The 13,591-nt window shown below is 36.9% G+C and overlaps 1 protein-coding gene across 1 annotated transcript in view; it reads right to left on the bottom strand.

Moving 5' to 3' along the window:
- Nucleotides 1-9,157, bottom strand: part of LOC148057444 (uncharacterized) — an 89,843-nt gene extending 80,686 nt beyond the window's left edge. Inside the window, exons 1-2 of the mRNA XM_087736951.1 lie at nucleotides 9,044-9,157; nucleotides 7,908-8,054 (exon numbers count right to left, since the gene is read on the bottom strand). The gene's annotated coding sequence lies outside the window, so the exon portion shown is untranslated. The remainder of the gene's footprint in view (nucleotides 1-7,907; nucleotides 8,055-9,043) is intronic.
- Between the last annotated feature and the right edge of the window lie 4,434 nt (nucleotides 9,158-13,591).

The following is a 13,591-nucleotide window of genomic DNA, read 5'->3' as shown; positions in this document are numbered from 1 at the left end:
ATGGTTCCTAGTATCCATTTGCTGAGGCAGCTCTTCATGCTCTTTGGTATACCTCTCTTCATCTGCAGCCTCCTGGCATCTCTTTTTCCTTATCCTCATGCTCAGGTAGGTGGTAGAAATGGCTTATAATGGGAAGGACTCATTTATAAGAGAAGGTGTTTCTGAAACTCAGCTGGGTGGCACAGAAATCATGGGAAGCTACAGGCATTTAAAACCTGACAGGAAACACAAGAGGAAGAGAATAGCAGTGCTGGAGAAAGACTACTAGAGATGACACTGATCTTGAGATGACCTCAATATCCCATCAGGAGCTTGCCAGATTCCCAGACCTCTGACTGAGCTCCTTATAAAAACTGCAGCACCTCTCTATGGTGTACAGTGTATTTAGCCAACACACATGCTTGTGGTGAGGACATACACTGCCAGTACAAATGCAGTGATATGTAAGGGCTTTGATGTCTTTATGTTATTGCTTCATGTGCCTGATCTGAGCTCACAGACTTTGTATGGAAGAAACTGTTATAGCTGTGACTGCCACTAAATAGCAACATCTAAAAATAATAATTTCTTTGGCTGAACAGCAGCTAGATTAGTAGATCAAATGTTCAAAACAAGTGACTGTTGCTGTTAGAAAAAAAGATTACACTGGCCAATTGGAAGAATGTACTGATGGAGGTATGAAGCAGTGATTTAATCTTAACTTTTTTACGAATCCTTAGTGTATTACATAACATAATAAATATATTAAAAAAAAAACCACATCAACTTTAAGAGAGAGAATAAGATACATAACTAACTTAGCAAACTGTGAAACTGCAGGCAGCATACATTCAATTTAGCTTCAATTATGATAGTAGGAAGTAAGGTGAATGGAAAGCCTCAAAGAATTCCAGACTAGTTGATTATCCATTTAATAGCTAAAAAAAAATCTGTTAGCAATAAAGTCTGGTTTTTTATATTAATTGATAACACTAAATAGATTACAATAATTTTGTATTAATGACAACTGGAAAAAAGCCTTCTGCTGAAAGACAAAGTTAATCTGGCACTAAATCTGTGTTCATACAAAAGCTCTGATCTTCAAATTACCTAAAAAACATTTTCGAAACTTAGTCTTTAGATAAAGTCAAGTAAGATTTCTTCCCTAATAGGTCTGCCAACAAAAAAATTGTTCTGTCCCATTTCTTATTTCTATTGAATTATTCTTCATTTCTTTACCAAATTGTGTGGAGGTCTGGAAATACTCTGCAGCTGTTTCCTCTTGTTCCGCTTTTATTCCATATGCACATTAATTACTTGGATGTGCAATACACAAGTATTTATTAAATCTGCAGATGATACTAGGCAGAAATGGAATGAAATAACTTGGAAGGATAGGATTAGAATTGGAGAAATTATCAGAAGCATCCAGATTGCAATTCAGCAAGTTCAAGGACAAAAGTATCACACTTTGACTCTCAGGATTATCTTTTATAGTTACCTTTTTAATTGCCTTCCAAAACAATCTTGCCCCACAGACTGTTTTGGCCAGGCTGTTCTTTATTCGTTCTTTGCAGTTTACTACCTCAGCAATACAAAATTACATTTTCTTGTATGCCTTCCCAGGAAACCACGCAATCTCTTTTGTTAATGTTTGATATTAGTGTTTCTTCTGCATTCCTCTAACAGTTTCACATCTCGCACCAGCAGTTTGTTTTGTTCTGCTTTTTCACAGGCCTCTCTCATCATTACAGAAACATATCAGTTGTTTCTGCTCACACCTACTCTCCTAGGGAAACTCAACAGAGTTCTTTCATTGTCTGCATCACCTACCCACCCTCTGCTCACAAGGGTACTAATAGTTTCTTTCTCTTTGCCATTCCTACTTCTAAGTTCTAGCATTCTTCTGTCCGCTACTGTGTCTCTCACTGACCTGATTTTTCTGTTCTGATGCTTTTAAGTCAGTCATGGTAAGCATGCGTTTATTCAGTACAAAATATGAATTATAAAAGATACATTCTTCAAAATAACATTACATAATTTTGACCTGAAGATAGTTTTAATGGAACATAACTACATATTCCAATGGAATTATTTTCAATTTATGCTTTTGTAATTGAAAGAAGAATCAAATACTGTTCATAGTATTTCTCTTTGCTTGCCATAAAAAATATATGTGTCTTATTAAACACATCAATTCTCATGACCTGTTAGGAAACATAATTTAAGAAACAATTGAAACAAAATAATTTCTTATAAATTTCAGTACTTATTACTCTGAAATTGTCATCTTTTTCATAGCGTTTTTGAGCAATTTTCCTCAAATGACTGATTCCTTCTAGACAACAGATGACATTGTTAATCTAGTATATGCAATTTTACCTAATTTGCTTTACTTTTACAGGACTCCAGTGAAAAAATATAATTCAGGCTTCCAACATGATCCATGGTATTTTATACTCAAAGTAATTTAAGATGCAAGTGTTAAGGACAAGTTTTTGTGTACATAGTAATGCACACAATAAATAATGTGTAAGAACTAACCATTCATTAGAAGTGTCATTGATGATCGAATTTAGTAAATTTTACTTTAAAGTTTAAAACTGGCCTGACTTGTCAGTCTTCTGAACACTCCCATCACAATAATTTCTAATTCCCTAACTGATATACCAAGCCCTGCTTCCCCCAAGTATATTCAGTTACTACAACAGACTGTGCAATTTGCTCCTGATCTTCAGCAATTACCCTGTCATCATGAGACACACTGTGCAATGGAAAATGATTCATTATCACTGTTGCAATAGACTGACATATGCAATATCCTATCCTGGTTCTCTTTTCCTGACATTTTGGCAGATCATAGATCATATTCCACACCTCAGATTTCATGGTTTCACCAAGACTTCAACATGGGTCTTTCACTTCCCAGCTATTTTAACTGCTGGAGTACTGAATGAATTTTTAATAATCTCTCCTGCTGCAGCTAATCTACGTTTCATCAACAATTATCATCTGAACAAAGGAGGAAGAATACCTCATTGTGTACAACAATAACCTTTTACATGAAAGAATGAGATTCAAATTATTCAAGATCTGATGAAAGTCTATACAAAGAGGAAAAGATTTCACACTGGAGATTCACAACAAAGTATCTTGGTAATTAGGGCATTTATGTGTGCTGTAGAAAATCTGCTAAAGCTCTGGATTCAAGTTATCCATAAGGCAGAGAATAGAGCTCTGGTTTCCCAAATCCAGAGGAAAATCCTAACCAATAGGCTTTTACTGTTCTGTGGAGGATTAGTCTCTTCAATGATTGCCAGTAAATTCTTGAAAGCCCTATTTATACACAGTAAGATTAAAGAGGACTATTAATATTTCAAGTGCGCTTTAACCAATGACTGGTAACAACCACAACAGCAATAAAAAGAGGAATCATAGGAAATCTAGGTCTGTTTCTGATTCCTAAGAAAGTCCTAGGTCTATTTCTGATTCCTTAAACTTCTGAGAACATAAATATATCAGCTGAAATCTAAGGACCTTAATTTCCATAGAAACAAGTAAGGAACAGATTTTCACCAGCTGACAGCGTATGTTTTGTAAGGTTGATACAAGGGGGAACAGGCATTCATGTATTATAAGCAGTGCAACTGTTTTGTAATTTTGTTGGAGTTCTTGCCTAAACAGCATACCCAGGCTTCAGGTCCTACTGAGTTTTTCACTAGTAAGGTAATTCCACAAGATGATTCATGTAAAAGCCAAATCATCCTTTTCATCTTTCTCCGCTGATTAGATAGGCAATTTACATTTCTGTATTTTTGTAGTGACTCGGTTTCAGTAGAATGAATCAAGATCCTAGAGTCCCTGTTTTTTTTTGCTTCACCTATGCTTAAACTGACACATAGTGAATAAGACTACCTTCCAGAAATGCAGTCTAGATGATCAAAACCACATAAAGATCACTGAAAATATTTTATGGCAGAGGTTCCTGGCAGAACACATGGTATATGCATATAAAAAAAAGAGTATTTGTTTTCAAATACCTGAAGTAAACTTAGGATATAAATACAGATAACTAAAAGGGGAACCATTATTCAACTAGAGGCTGACTGATATTTACAAAACAAATTGAAACAAAATGCTTTATTAAGAACACTCCTAAAAAGAATGTGGGAGGTGGCATTTTTTAGGAGGTTGAAAACACAATATTTTTATATAACTTTCAAAATTGTTAGTGATACTTTTGATTAATTATTTTTAATAATTTTTAATACTTAATTGAGCACAAATTTTAATTAACTATTGAGGATGAAATACTTTCATGGCCCCCAAAAATTTTACCTTTATAGAAGCAATCTAAGCATATACAAATTGTATCCCCTCACATGGTGTAAATAGTTCTCTGAAGCTTGTTTTTGGCTGCCTTTATTCGTTATGATGATCAGAAAGGTTCAAATTGATCTTGTAGAAAGCTAATTTTACTATTCATTTTTCGGAAGGGTATTTCACAAAGTGTTTTTCACACAACTAATGTGAAATTGGATGAACACTTTTTAAATTTTGACCATTTATATGCAGATAAGAGGAATTTGGCTGAAACGTTCAAGATGGAATCATCTAAAACTAATTAATAACTTTAAAAATAACATATAGTAATCTGAAGTGCCATTGCCACACCTTATGGGAAATGTATACAGTATCTCATTTACATATGAATCTTTGACATCTTTTACATGACTCAAAGGACAAGACGCTTCTAAATTGTTATGTCTTGCATCATGATCCCATATGCAATGTGTTACTAAATTGTCTGCACAGAATGTTGAAGATTTTGCTGTTGCTTCAACATAAATGTTATTCCAGATCATGCACAGAGTGTTAAAAAGGCAATTCCTTTTGACAGGAGGAACATTGGTAGAAAGAGAGATTAAAATGCCATAGAAATTTCACAGCATTTCTTGAATGCAGCACTCAGATGGTGTGGTGCTTAGACTGGATGGTCTGGCACATGCCTCATCTTTCTTCTTTCTACCTGTCCACAGAGGTAGCAATCATCCAATTCACGGGGATGGTCATTGAGAGAACAGTATCGGTACAACTGGCAATTCCCCAAACAGACAACTATTTTTAGACATCAGATATCTTTTAAAAGAGGCATGAGCTATTATCTTTTTAGAAAGTTTACTTAATGATCACTTAATGAGACAATAACCAAAAAGGAAAATGAATTAGTCAGCCTGAGTTGCATGTCCTTTCTTAGCATATCTGTAGAAGATTTTCTTACAGAATTTCCATTCCTAGGACTGATGAAGATGACATTTTTCACATCTGGACTATTTAGAGATGACCTTTACTGGGATTCCTACCTCTCCCTGAAGTGCACTCAATTTCACCACACATTCGTTTCACAATGTACAGCTCAATATTCCCAGAATCCTGAAGATAAGAACTTTACTTTAAAAAAATAATAATGAAAAGTCTTAATGTTAATATATATCTTTATAGTTTTTATTTTCATCCTGTGCATGATAATTCTCAACAGGATAATGCAGAAATTACTGGTTCTAGGATACTGTATTGAAAGTTCAGGAAATCAGAGAGTTTAACTGAGTCCAAATCGTTGTTCCTCCACTTTTCTCCTGGATGGCAGGCTTGTCCATGACACACCAGAAACTGTCTATGAAGTTGCATCCATTTCTTCTGTCTTTATGTGAATTACAATTAAAATAGAATGATGCTGCATTTTGGGTCTGAACTACACTGGGAGAAGAAAGTGGCAGAGATGAATATTCAGTCTATCCTAAATAAGGAAAAAAAAGTCCAAGAAGAACAGATACGGCAGTTTTGCCTTTTCAAACCTGTCACAGTAGCATGGGCAGGTGCTTTGCTCAGTTTTCCTACAAAGTACAGCTGAAGTAGCAAGATTTCACTGTCTGTGCATTTCCTATAAGATTGGAATGTTTTAGCTATTCTCTTTAAAACAAAATCAATTCCCTTTATCAGACCTAGTGAAGTGGTATCACAGACAGCTCATGAAATATTGAGAACATTTGCATGCATTGACATGGAGGCTGTGGTTTTCAAGGACATCTCTGGGAAATGGAGATTTCAAGGAAACCTTAGGAAGTTCACTGTCTGAGGTGTTTTTCAAGTACTGCTGGCCTTCATGTGAGCTGTAGAACTACCAGGTTCTCTAGCATCACAAAGGAATTATGTCCTGCTCTTGTGACAGATTTGGCAGCTTTCACTCCCAAATGTTAAGTACCTTACAGTACAGATGCAAGCATATTATTGAAGACAACACGATTCTTACAGCTTTCATTTTCTTAGCACTTCCACAGCTGACAGAAAAAAGGTGATCATCTTAGCTCACTGAAAAACATTTATTTTAAACGATCAAGGACATTGTATAAAGGTCAATTTAGGTATTAAAGGTCACAGACAATACACAAGATGTGAGATACAGCATAAATTAGGACACTTGAACGTACAGTCTCAAATGTTCTCTATATGTATATTTTCTAAGCTGCAAGGGGACAGTGTTGATATACACAGTGTAAGAAAAATATATTAATGGAATAAATAACTAAAAAATTATCTTGCATCTATCAGTACTTTTTTCTTTTTCAGAAATGAAGGTGAAAACAGGTGATGAACATGAAAGCTACATTTAATATAAGATGGTGTTTTACATTAACATAGGACTAGGTCAGTAGTAAATCAATAAATTACATGTTTTAAAGACTATGCTATTAATACCATCCAATGGACTTCCTTTTGTTGGTTAAATACCAAATAATCATCTCTGCTGGAAGTCTAAGAAAATTCCTTCTAGCAAGGAAATTTCTTCTCTAGCAAAAGTTAATGCTCTAGGAGGAGAAATGGGAACTTATTAAGGTGCACATGTGTGCGCACATACACACAATTGCTGAGAGTTTGCCAACATTTAGCCTACAGCATAATCAGCCTTCTCTGAAATATTTCATAATTTTAGCTAAAAGGCTGAGACCGAAAACTGCTTTGATGGATTTATACTTTCTCCAAATCTTCCAACTTTTTCTGACCACCTAGGATTTAGTCTTAGAATAGGGAATATAATCTTTTAAAATACTATTTTCATTCCCTATTTCTCAATTCCTTCAGTTAAAACTCAAAATATATGAATGTGAGCTCCAGTATAGGTATAAGATAAAAACATATTCAAGTGACACCAATTTTCTAATCCAAGAAAAATCAAATTACAAACTAGATCCCACTTCAGAACTGGAATAACTGCAAATTTAAGGAAAAAAAAAAAGTTCAGCATACTGGGATCAAGGCACGATTTATGATAAATTCATAAATTGCAGCCAGCAACTGACTATGTAAAAAAACCATAAAGTGTCTATTCAGAGAAGGAATCTCAGGAAGGTTAATGTGGAAAATCCACCTACTTCCATCATATAATCCAGTCTAATTTCAGTTTTCACAAGATATTATCTCTGACACTCCTTTGCAGAATGGTTAATTTTTTAAAAAAATGATATAGCATTACTTTGCAGAGGAAGGCATGAAGGAAAGGATAGATAGAACAGTTTTTTATTTAAAAATTGTAGTTTTTGTAGTCCTGAAATTGCAAGTGCCCATACATTGTACACCCAGCAGGAGTTCAGGTGCTCTGATTCCTTTACAGATTGTATGTTATTTTTCATATTATTTCTATTTGAAAGCAGATTTAAAAAAGATGGACGGTCAAACTGAAACTGGTTAATTACAAAAATATAAATTAAATATAATATTTCCTACAGTGATACTTTTAAAAAAGGTGGATTAAAAAAGAAATCCTTTTTTAAAGGCTAGGAAACTTTTTCTATTTCTCTGTTGTTTCTTAAAGCCTTTTTAAAAAACATGAAACAAATAACTTCAGAATGCATTTCCAAATCGAAACTCACCAAGACTGTTTCACAGCTGCCCACAATGGCACAGTCCTCCAGGACTTGTAGATGTGTGTCATCATTTAAACATCAACAGCAGGGTATGCTGGAAAGCACAACACCTTCCAGGATCTTTTCCAATGAAAAGAGCTTGCAACCTCAGTACTAAAGGAAAAATCATATAAGGAAGTGCACAATGAAGTGGAAGTTGGTATTTTACCCCCTCCTATTTTTTTTTTTTTTACATCCTTCACAAAAGTTCACAAAGTGATCTTACTTGCATATATGAAAAAGCCTATCAACAGGAAACAGAGTAACAAAGCACTGTGCATACATCATAACTTCAGGCCAGCATTTTGAGGTGAAAATAAACAAACAATTAGGTATTGATTAGATAAATCATGTAAAATGTTCTGTTTGTACCTCTTTTCTTTTTAAATTAGAGGTTCAATTTCCTTTTTATTTCAATGGGCACAGATCCTCTTCCACTAGAAAACAAATTTATAAAAGAAAGGTTGTCAGAGTAAATTAACTCACTTATCTCCAGAGTGTAAGCACTGGATGATATTTTAAGAATCATTTGAGAGAGAGAAATTGACCATACTGTACAAATGAATTGTGTGATTCCCTGCCCAAGGTAATTTACCTTCTAAACAGAAAAAGACCAAATGGTGAGGTAAAAATTGTATTGTTAGAGAACTGAAAAACAGATTAGCAAGTCTATTAAAATAAAAAGGAAGAATTTAGGTGCCAATGTTCAGAACTGCAATACTGAAAATTTTCTGTCATGTTTACTGCAGTTGCCTACACCCCATCAGCCTCTACCCTTACCTAGACTTTGCTTCTCTGGATGTCCAGATTTTCTCCATCCTTCACAGTGCTGAAGATCTCCATACTGCCTCCATATCAGACATACCGTATGGGCATTGTTTCACACGCAACCTCCCTCAGTCTGGCAGAGCATTCTTGTGGCCCCTGTACCACAGCCCTGAGGCCTAAGATACTCTTTCCAAGAGATTTGCTCTCCTAACCAAGAGGTAGCATCTACTATGCTACCAAAAAGTTATATCCTCTGTATGAACCGGCACAGGCAGGACACAGGAACAACCACAAAACCATGCATGAAATGCAAAAATTAAATTTATTTTCGTTACCTCTCCAACCAAGGGATCCCCAAAGCAGCACTCAGGCAGAGGCACACAAGCAGGCACGCAGGCACCGTGGAGCTCAGTCCATGCTAGAGGATCACCAAACCTGCTGGTTTTGCCTGTATATCAGGGATTTGCGCAGGTGTAGTTTACCACTGTGCTTTGATTTTTTCCACAGTAGGGCAGGAATCTCAAGTATGTTCGATAGGGTGCCTCTAAGTCTATTTCAGGCCTATGTTATCTAAACACAGATGTTCTACTTGTCCAGCACACAAGGCTAAACAACAATTAGTATGATACATGTGTTTTTCGACACCCCAGCTGCAAGTCACTGCAAGTCACTTGAGCGTGTTTACAATCCTCCTCACCAACCTTCCATTATTTTCACACACCTCACACAGCCCCACATGCTTTTCTTTAAAGTGGATCAGGTGACAGAAAAAAACCACACTGCTCTCTCACCATCATCATCTTCCTGGGAGGTGGATCTTGTCAGTTCACCACTTTCTGATAACTGCTTTCACCACTCTATATATCTGTGCTTTAAAAGAAAGGAGAAAAACTTCTCACTTGTCACAAGAAATGTTCTAAGACTGTGAATCCTAAATGAAAATTATATCAAAAGATATCACATCTTTCCACTTAGAGCCATCAGTTGTCAAAAACATCAATTTCTGTAAATATGGTTAACCTTTATCTCAGGATGTGCTTTCCAAACACAATGGGAGTTCACATTACTTCAGAACAACCAACAGCTGCCCAATTCAATTCTATGATGTAGTGTCAGTTTACCTGTAGTCAATCATTATTTTTTAGAAAAATAAATCAGTGGAACAGTCCCAGTAGGAAGAATTAAAAGCAAAGGCTAGTTCATAATTAATTAACTACAGTTAATTATAAAATAATTGACTATAAAAGGACCCACTGAAGATCAAAATTAAAAAATAATAGAAATTAACAGTTCTAGTTTTGATGGGAAAAGCAAACATGAAATTTAATTATTTATTTATTTTATTAGAAGTATCTGCCTTCTTCTATTTATATGAGATGTCAGCTTGAAGGCACTGTGTATCGTCTCTGGCTATGGAGTGGGCTTCCTTTAGCTTGTTTTAAAGTTCCGAAGGCTTTAAAAAAGAAGAAGAAGAAGAAAAAGATTAAGATAAAGAAGAAGAAGAAGGAAAAGAAGGAAAAGAAGGAAAAAGGAAGAGGAAGAGGAAGAGGAAGAGGAAGAGGAAGAGGAAGAGGAAGAGGAAGAGGAAGAGGAAGAGGAAGAGGAAGAGGAAGAGGAAGAGGAGGAAAAGGGAAAGGAAGGGGGAAGAAAGAAAAGAAAAAGAAAGGAAAGAAAGAGAAAGGCAAAGGCAAGGCAAGGCACAGGCAAGGCAAGGCAAAGCAAAGGCAAGACAAGGCAAGGCAAGGCAAGTCAAGGAAAAAGGAAAAGGAAAAGAAAAAGAAAAAGAAAAGAAAAAAAAAAAAGAAAAATTTAGGTTTTCCACAAGTAATCTAGAACTATTTGTAGTAACACAGAACCAGAGCTACAAACCCCTTAAAAATACTGTATCATCATGGGTTTTCACTTTATGATTTTGATTTACATTGATTTCCTCAGCACAGAGAGAGCTTAATATTCCTCAATGTTTTTCCTAATGTGCTGTGACATTGCTATTAACTTCTCTGCTGTGTTCATAAGCAGGGAGGCAGAATGACTCAAATTAATTCCTGTCTCTCATTTATATTGTTCAAATAATAACTTCTTGGTAAGAAAACCACATTTAGTTGTGCTTGGATGATAAGGTATTTTTACTCTTTGAAACTTCTTTATTCCTGTACATATTAATAGCACTTCTGTTTTTACTCCTTGTTTCACACAGAAGAAATGAAAAGGGGAGCTGTTCACCCCATATTACGCTTTGATATCAACTGTGTTTCATGTAAAAATCTTTCAGATGGATTCAGTCACACCAGCTTGCTCACTAGTCTATTGAAATGTTCTAGTAACGCAAGCCAAAGAACTTGGAAATTAGATACCCCATGGAGTGTTAGTAGTTCCCATGGCCTTATAAATATTGATAATTACAAAACCGTTAAGTAGATGCATGTCTGTTGCAAAAGATACCACTGGGAGCACTGAAAGAGATTTTCCCAATAAAAAGAAAAGAAGAAAGAAAAGGAAAAAAAGAATCCTATGGAGATTATGCTACCTTGCTGTGAAATCAAGGAATTTTGCCGAATAGCTCACTGCTTCCTGCAGGGAAAAAAATTTTGCAGAAACGTGTCAGGCACAGCCTGGTATTGGATGATAAAGAAAATTAAAGACTGAGATTATAGTTATATCTGTTTTTCAAAGTGAAAATAAAAAAGACATGGGTTAAATGCTTTGATTTGAACTCATGGTGTTCAAAAAACAGGAAAACATTTATCCAATCAGTCGAATAATGTCAGATAAAGCAGACCACACCAAAAATACTGGTTTTCATGAAGAAACCTAGCTGATCCCATCTATAATTGGGAATCAATGACAGGAATTGTACCAGGTAACATTTTAGTCCCCTGCATTCAAATTTCTGGCTTTGACGATGTACTCATGGATGCTTTTGAACTTGCATAGTGAAACTAGTTCTAGGGCACCATGGGCACTGTCAGCTCCCTGAGGCCAGGAGCGCCAGGGGTTCCCCTGCATCCATCAGGGCTGGGCTTGGTAGTCAGGACCCATCCCACTACCCTAACCAGGAACAGTGTAGCCGGGAGGCACTGGGACAGGCCCAGCCCCAGGCATTGGGCACCTCCCGGGGGATGAGGATAGGCTGAGGACGGGCTGGGACATGGGCCCCATAGGTGGGCCTGGCTTGATGGGGCCATGGCTGGGCAGGGCACGACTGTGGGGAGCTGAAGACTGGCCCTACTGTGGGGTCACTGGGGCAGGGGCTGGTGGCCCTGGGGGGCTACAGTGGAGTCCTGGGCCATGGGCAGTGTGTGGGGAAGCCCTGGAGGAGGTTCAACAGGGACAGTCAGGGCTGGTGGTGCTCGCAGGGCCATGATAGGAGGTAACTGAATCAGTTTACTTGGATTTTCGGAGCTTCTGAAGGTCCATGTTTACTTTTGTACTAGGTGCAGATGCCCAGATTCTAGCAAGGGGGGGGGTGCAGGGGCAGCCCCTGTGAGGAGCAGCCAGGGTTGCCCTGTGCTGGACACAGCCGGTTCCAGCTGGCTCCAAGGGCCCCAGCGCAGGCCACAGCTGAGCCCCTCAGCCATGGGCGGGCGCCTCGGGGAAAGCCTGGGTGAGGAAGGGCAAAACGCTGCCCGGCAGCCGGGGCTGAGGGCAGAAGGGTGAGAAACAGCCCTGCGAGCCCCGAGGGGAAAGCAGGAGGAGGGGAGGAGGGGCTCCAGGCACCCTGGCAGAGATTCCCTGGTGGCCCCTTGGTAAGACTGATAGAAATTGTTATTTTTGCAAAGGTGTTCTTCATCTAATTGTTTGTAGGCCTATTCTAGTCTGTGAACCTTCTCAAATGAATAACAAAGAAGTTCTAGGCATACTTTAAGATTTCTGAAATTTCTGCAAGGTACCATCAGGTATGTTAAAGACTACAATAACTGAAGCACAGTTTTTAAAAGGTGCTGATATCTGTGTAGGTAGTATGACCCTTGGAGGGACTCTACAAGTTCATCTACACTTAAAGCAAAAATGTATTCAGGGTTTGCTACTTGTGACAATGAAATGCATTGGTGACACTAGAAAATAAAAGTAAATTAATGTCGAATAATATTTATTTCACTAGCATGAAAGAAACAACTTGCAAAATGGCATCTCAAATATATGTGTGCTTCAATTTACAGTAATTTTAAAAAATATATATTTAAAGGTCCTTTCACTACTAACATATCTTACTTGTTCTAAAACATAGAATTCTTTTTGCTTTAAGTATAACCTAATTCAAACCCCTTTGCCACGAAAAATAACTTGTACAAAGAATTGAAATGAGTATTCAAAGGCTTTGAAGCATAGCAGCTTAATTCATTTTAGAGCCAGTGGTACACTTTCCTTGGAGAACTGCACTTTCATTTCACTTATTTCAAAATGAATCACAGCTCCACACTCACTATTAGTTCAAATGTCAGTTCCATGAGATTATAAAACATTACTTTACTAAAAACATTTATGGCAACACCAATTAAGCCGCATGTTTCTAGAGGGAGAGTGATTTCAGTATCAACAAGAAAAAAGCAACGTTGAGGTAAAACTACAAAGGAATTTGTTATATTTTGATATAATTAGCTGCTATGAGTCTCTAAACAAACAGATTGCACAACTGTCTTCTAAAAATAATCAGAGGAAATAAAATCTAAAAAAATATGGTGTGATCACGTATTTCTTTCTATTCCGTAACATAATTTCTTTGTCAGCTTCTATCAGATTAGCAAACTGGAAATCACTACAGTACAGGTATTTTGGCAGCTAACAAATGAGCATCTGATGACAGTAACTAGGACTGTTAGCACTGAGTTCCCATCTCTAGTTCCCTCCCCAGCATCTTAATATTATTTGAGGTTGTTGAGGAT

Source organism: Nipponia nippon, unplaced genomic scaffold (assembly GCF_047370975.1).
Source record: "Nipponia nippon isolate SJK-2023a ecotype South Korea unplaced genomic scaffold, ASM4737097v1 scaffold_1, whole genome shotgun sequence".
Lineage (NCBI taxonomy): Eukaryota > Metazoa > Chordata > Aves > Pelecaniformes > Threskiornithidae > Nipponia > Nipponia nippon.
The sequence above is the reverse complement of the archived record's forward strand: the minus strand, read 5'-3'. Positions and strand labels throughout refer to the sequence as shown.